A 7,149-nucleotide genomic window follows, 5' to 3' on the forward strand; every position below is an offset into this window, starting at 1 on the left:
ACTTCCCATTCACTTCAATGGGAGCACTCGTAACGCCGGCGTTACGAGTGCTCCCATTGAAGTGAATGGGAAGTGTTCGGGAGCCGTCCGCTGCGCTCGCGTGTACGGCTGTGAATGAGTATTTTTACAAGCCTGGCGTAACTCCTTGTGCATGCAGCCTTAATATTCTTCTTCAGCTGACCCCAGTTTAATGTTACCCTTCATCAGCCCCCTAGTTTAATGTCCCCCCTTCATGTGCCGTCAGTTTAGGTGCCCCAGTCCCACCTCTTGCTCACACATACTGTCTCTTCTCTCCTCCTTATCTTCCATCAGTCTCCATTCCAGACAGTTTGCTCTTTCTGTGTAACACAACTACACTGTTCTGTAAAATCAAGAATAGCTCCATCATCAAAGGTCCTTTAGCACACTTGCCATTTAGCATCTACTTTATCCTACAATTTACCCTATACGGGCCGGTCAGAGAGAGTTAGAGGGCAGGATGTGTCCCACGGGCTGTATAATGCCCAGGTCTGTTCTTGATGAAGGTATAAAGCAAGCAAGGAGAACAGAAAATAATTTACATGAAGGGGGGGGTTACTGAATTCGGCAGAAATGATTAGCATAGAAGAGTAATAGTAAAGGTATGAGAGTAAATCTGCAGAATCTGTGATATACTGGAGCAGGGAAGGCAAAATCATTAGAACGCCCAGGAAAGTCAGGAAATGATGAGGAAATCCACTGTCATTTCTACTGTATGGATGTGCAGTAAGAGCTGCATTTAGGATTTCTGTAACAGGATTAGTTGGGGAGAATTGTTAAGCATAATGAGCCAGAATTCTGGAGTAATGTGCACCATAAAACGGTCCAGCGTAATGTATGCCACATTTATCAAACGTTTTAGACACTGTTTAGACACTCTTCAAACTTGTGTGGAAAAGGATGTGGCCCAGAGGCGTAGCTAGGGATTCAGCACAGGGGCGAAAAAGTTGGCCCCCAACTCATAGGTATACCAATAATATCACTATATGGTGACCTGGTAGTGGTAAATAGCATCTCTAAACAGGTTTGTGAAGACTATCTAGGTAAATACAGTACAGGAAAAGTGTGACTTGCAGGTGACGTCTTTGACTGTAATCGTTCACATTTCTCATCTCTTCCATCTGGACTGCCATGACCACTTCTTCTAGCTGTTACTTGTTCCTGTAAAGTTTGTTATACAGATATCTTTAGCTCCTCACTTTCCTAGGCACCAAGCTCACCTAGTTTTCACCTGCATAAAGTCACTGTCCTGTTACCTTCCCCAATTATAAAATTAATAGTACCCCTCAATGAATAATCCTCCCTAATTAATAATGCACTTTGTAATGCAATTCAATGGAGTGGTTTGCAACACAGATCACAGTTGACATAGCACCTGCACTTTGGAGGACATATCATGGCCGGAACCCAAGCTAAGGAAGCGGCGCGTGGGCACTTCTACTTATATAATGGCCAATGTGTGAACCCAATATACATACCTCCCAACCGTCACAGGTTCAGCGGGACAGTCCCGGATTCTGGATCCTGTACTGCAGTCCCAGTTAGTAGGAGGTATGTCCCAGATTTAACTCATCTGCATCCATCGTCAGGACGCAGATGAGTTGAATACAATGGTGAAGCATGAGCAGTTCCCCCACTGCCCCAGTTTAATGTCCTCTTCTTGTTGCCCCAATTTAGCTTGAGGGGACATAAAAATATGGAGCTGCTGGAGGGTAACATTAAACTGGTGCAGCTGGAGGGGCACATTAAAATATGGGTACACCAGGAAAGAGACTTTATACTGTGGGGTCACTTTGAGGAGAACATTGTAATGTTGGGGCATATAATATTAGAGCGACTGTAGAAGCATTATACTGTGTGGGGAGCACAAAAAGAAACGGATGGGAATGGGCAGAGTCAATTTAGAAGTGGGTGGAGCTAAACTAGCGCACCGCACATTTAGTCTGTCTTTCTGTCCTCTCAAAGTTGGGAGGTATGCAACACAAGGCGACAGTCAATGCAGGGTCACATTGCAGAGTATGTCAACTGAACTCCCTCTGCAGTACAAGGTCAAGCGTGAAGAAAGATTCTCCCAAAATGTGTTAGACTACGCCCACACGCATCGAATCGCTGCCATAAAATACTGTGGAAAAGACCATGGTGGAAATGCATTGCGTTTTAACAGAAAATCAGCAAAGTTTTCCTATGCAGACTTTCTGTCTCTATTATAACTATATGGAAAAAGCTAGCGTTTCCGTACATATAATTGACTTGCTGCAATTTACAAAAACTGTTGCTGCAGATTTTTTTATTCACATACCTAATGCAAGACATAATTGCAATCTAATGAATAGGAACACTCCTAACACTCGCAAGGTCATCCGGCAATCACTAGTCATGCAAAAGGTGTTGTGGCCAAAACCCCCATGTAGCCCTAGCCTATATGAAATCAGCTGCAAAAGCATGATTTGACTGCAACGCATTGTACAATTCCATCTCTGTACCCTTTTGCTAACAGCAGATCAATGTGGGTGCTGGGTGTTGGACTTCCACTACTGTGATAGTGATAACCTATATTAAGAATTAGTCATCAATATTGAGTCTTGTTGAGCCTCCTTTTATTATAAATCCTTCTATAAACCTAAGTACACATACCATTCAGAGCCCTTGCAAAGACTGTGGAGCTACTCTGGTGACCCACACACTATGTTGTCCTGATACTATGTGATAGCTATGCAGAAAGTATTATCTGTGCATTTTGTATAACAATATACCCAGTAAAGCTCCGTTCCCACAGAGTAACGTGCCGCGCATTCAGACACGTATATACACGTGTCAGAGTGTGAGTGCTCAAAACAGATCCCATTCACTTCAATGTGTGCCGGCTTACGGGCGCTACACATTCAAATCAATAGGAGGCTTTTTAACCCATTGCTTAAAAAAAGGTCTTCGAGTAGGGTTGTCTTCTCAAAAATGATGCTTAGTATGGAAAACTGAAAATACTTCACTAAAATGTAGTCTGGTTAAGGATGTGGTCTTCTCAAAGAGGTGGTCTTTTGGAGAAGTTTCATTGTAAGTATATCCAGTGCTTAAATTGGGAATTTTTTTTTAGGGGGAGCGCTTTAACTCCCCCCCAACAGACATCCTGACCAACTGACGATCACCCAGAGCCCAGAGTATAATAATCGGAGACCCAGGGACCAGGGAGGATACAAAAACATTTTCAATGATCAGGGGCTTGCGCCGTGACGCGAAAGGACGCAAGCCCTGGCCATTGTGACGTCTGCGACGTCACCAAATAGGTTCAAAGCCTTTCAGAGCCAGGAGAGGTAAGTAATAGAGATGAGCCAGTAATATTCGATTGAATATCACCCCGCCATAGGTTTCCGTGTAAGCGGCCGAACACCAAGGGGTTAAACACATTGAATATTCGATGCGTTTAACCCCTTGGTGTTCGGCTGCTTACACGGAAACCTATGGCGGGGAGGTATTCGATTGAATACTACTCGCTCATCTCTAGTAAGTAACTGTGTTTATGTTCCGCACATTCCATTTCAGATGCGTTTATGAGTTCCGGCGCGTTCCTGACCAATTTAACCACTGAGTATATCAACTTTTTAGCTCTCAAATTTGCCTTTCTGAGTCCTGTGAAAGTTAGGTTTCACGCCATTAGAAATGCTGCAAAATAGCAAATCTACCTAAATATAAATCCTCCTACTCCCTCTCAAAGTAGGTCATAGTAAAGCAGATTTGCCTTTCAGAATGCTTGCACAAAATATGTCTGTTTGAAAGCAATTAAGTACTGATTTTTATTTTTGCATGTTTTCATGGTCCTTAATGGGTTAACAAAGCACACAGTGCAAAAGCCATTTCAGGAAGTATCTTCTGTAGCTTGAGATCAGAACCTGCTGGCTGGGAGGTGAAGTGGCGGGTATGGAGGTTATTTAAACTCAGTTTTACCAGGGACCGTGTACAGCAGCCCCTCCCTCTATAAACCTTTCCTCATATGCTTTGTTATAGAGGACTGGGTGGATAGAAATTTCTGTATGTTATTATAGATTAGGGTCATAGAAGCTTGAAATATTATATTATCCCTCCACAATGTTCTACAATATTGTTCTTGGTCTCTTTATTTATTATGTAGTGGTTTCTAAATTAATGTTGCAATGTAGTATATAATCCCATGTTGTGTTCATATAAAGTAGCATACAAAGAATGTTCTAGAATCTTGATAATTGTAGATTATGAAAATATTATCAAATTTTTATGGTCCCACCAAGACAGATAAGATGGAACAAATGCAAAAAGTGGGCTACAAAAATGGTGGAGGGTCTGAAGCATTAAACATATTAGGTCAGTTCACACTGAGTTTTTTGCAAGCGGATTTTGACACAGAATTCGCCTCAAATCTGCCTACTCCGGGCCTAATTAGGAGCAGGAAGTAGCAACGGAATGCTGATACAATACATTGGCATCCCGTTGCGGCTAGCCACACAAAAAGCCGGCAGCGCAAAATGAAGAGTAATTTCCTCTTCATTTTCCACCTTGTGAACTGACCCTTAGGCCGGGGCCCCACGGGCCGGAAATGCCACGATTTGCCCGCAGCAGACACGCTGCGGGGAAAATCGCGGCGTTGTACAGTGCAGGCAAAGTGTACAGTGCGGCTTTGTAAATCGCAGCATGTCAATTATATAACACGTGAAGGGTGAACGACTAAGGAACGGCTACGACTAAGGAACATTTGTTCCGAAACACGTCAGCCCGGACGCTCCTTTTATCTTGTAATTTGTGAGTCAAATATGGCCATACATAATATGGCATTTTTGTAAACTCTTTTTTAATGAAGCAAAAATAAAAACTTGGATTTTACATCATCTTTAATCATTGATTGCTGGATACCTTTCTTGAAAGTTTTTTCTAATGTCAATTATATCTACGGAAACGCCGGCGGCTTTCCCGTAGATATAATGTTAAGAGAAAGTCCGCAGAGGAAAACTCAGTGAACTTTCTCTTAAAAGCGCTGCGGAAAGAACCGCAATGCGTTCATGCAGTTCTTCCCGCAGCGCTTTAGTGCTGCGGATACGGCCCGTGGGGCCTTAGCCTTAAGAGGAACTTAACCTCTTCCAACCACAGGCATTTTTCATTGGCATAACAAACCTATGTGAATAACACTGGCGTCCCACGTTCCAAAAGCAATTACTTTTTACTTCACTGAACAGAGCCATAATATGGCTTCATTTTTGCAGGACAATTTGTACTTCATAATGGTACCATGTAATGTTCCTTACATTGTACTGGGAGAATGAAATTAAATTCAGAATGGGGTGACATTACAGAACAACTGTATTTGTATGACATTCTTACAGGCTTTCTTTTTTACAGCAAATACCAAATTTAGGCCGGGGCCCCACGTGGTGTAATCGTAGCGCTTTACAGTCACAGCAAAGTGGATAGAATGCTAGCGAAGCCCATGCCCACTTTGTGGTAAAATACGCAGTGTGGACACATGCAACGATTTCCAAAACCATCATGGTTTTGGAAATCGCAGCATGTCAATTATATGTCAATTCTCTATAGATATAATTGAAGCAGAAAGTCCTTAGCGGAAACCAAAGCAAACTTTCTTTGCAAAGCACTGCGGGAAGAACCGTGATGCATTGCCGCCACGCTTCTTGCTACGGGACGCCACATGGGGACTTAGCCTTATATTGTTTTTTTCACATTTTAACCCCTTTTAAAAAAAAATCTATAACTTTATACATTTTTTTTAGTTGACATATTCTGACACTCATAAGGCGTTGCTTTTGCAGGGCAGATGTACCTTTATTTATACCATTCTGGTGAATATCTATTGTTTTGATTGTTTTTTATTCAAATTTTTATGTGAGATAGAATGTGAAAAAATGGTGGTTCGGCTCATTTAGTTTTTCTCTCCACTGCGGTGTTCCACATATTGGAAACATATTTTTATAAGTTTGTAGACAAGGCATTTTTTGGACACAGGGGTACCTAATGTGTGTAACTTTTACTTTTTTTAACTTTTATTTTTATAAAACCACTCCAGGGGGTCTGATTCCTAATACAATACATTTCTATAATAATGCATTGCAATGTATAATTGCATCCCTATACTTATATCACAGGCTACCTAGTGCTGTAATAAAGGTAAGTAATGACAAGCCTGGGTCCCAATTCTCTTGGTAACAGATTGCTGCTCCTGCATCTTGTTCCAATAATACTCTACAAAATGGTGGCGCTCATGTGATGATGGGAAAATGGTGCCTTGGACATCTTTGACTAAGGCATCAGAAGGATAAATGCCCGTAATGAGCGTGGGCACAGCGGAGATCCAGCAGCCTATGGCGACCACTCAGCTCCTAAGCAGTTGCCATATTTACAGACCCAACATTCACCATAGGGGTTAATCGGTATAATCTTGATGAAATAAGGGACAAGAAGGGGGGACAAGATTGAGGATATGTTAAAGGTATGAATAGGGTTATACGTTCACTACTAGGGAGCACAATCTGGAATTAGTTTGGGGGTGACGGTAGACAACACCTGTCTAAGGCCTGATTCATATCTACATTCCATATTCCGTTCGGGGAGTCCGCTTAGGGACCCCGAACGGAATTTCGAAGATGTTAAAGAGGACCTTTCATCAGATTGGGCACAGGCAGTTCCATATCCTGCTGGAAAGCTGACAGTGCGCTGAATTCATCGCACTGTCGGCTTTCCCGATCTGTGCCCCGGGTAAAGCGCTATCGGTCCCGGTACCGTAGCGCTTTACAGTCAGAAGGGCGTTTCTGACACTTAGCCAGGGACGTCCTTCTGCCCAGCAGCGCCTATCGTGCTGTACTGTGGAGCGGGGAGGAACTCCCTCCTCCCTCTCCTGATAATACTCGTCTATGGACGAGCACTGTGAGCAGAGGGAGGGGGCGTTCCTCCCCGCTCCACAGTACAGCGCGATAGGCACTGCTGGGCAGAAGGACGTCCCTGGCTAAGTGTCAGAAACGCCCTTATGACTGTAAAGCGCTACGGTCCCGGGACTGATAGAGCTTTACCCGGGGCACAGATCGGGAAAGCCGATAGTGCGCTGAATTCAGCGCACTGTCAGCTTTCCAGCAGGATATGGAACTGCCTGTGCCCAAT

Source organism: Leptodactylus fuscus, chromosome 2 (genome assembly GCF_031893055.1).
Source record: "Leptodactylus fuscus isolate aLepFus1 chromosome 2, aLepFus1.hap2, whole genome shotgun sequence".
Lineage (NCBI taxonomy): Eukaryota > Metazoa > Chordata > Amphibia > Anura > Leptodactylidae > Leptodactylus > Leptodactylus fuscus.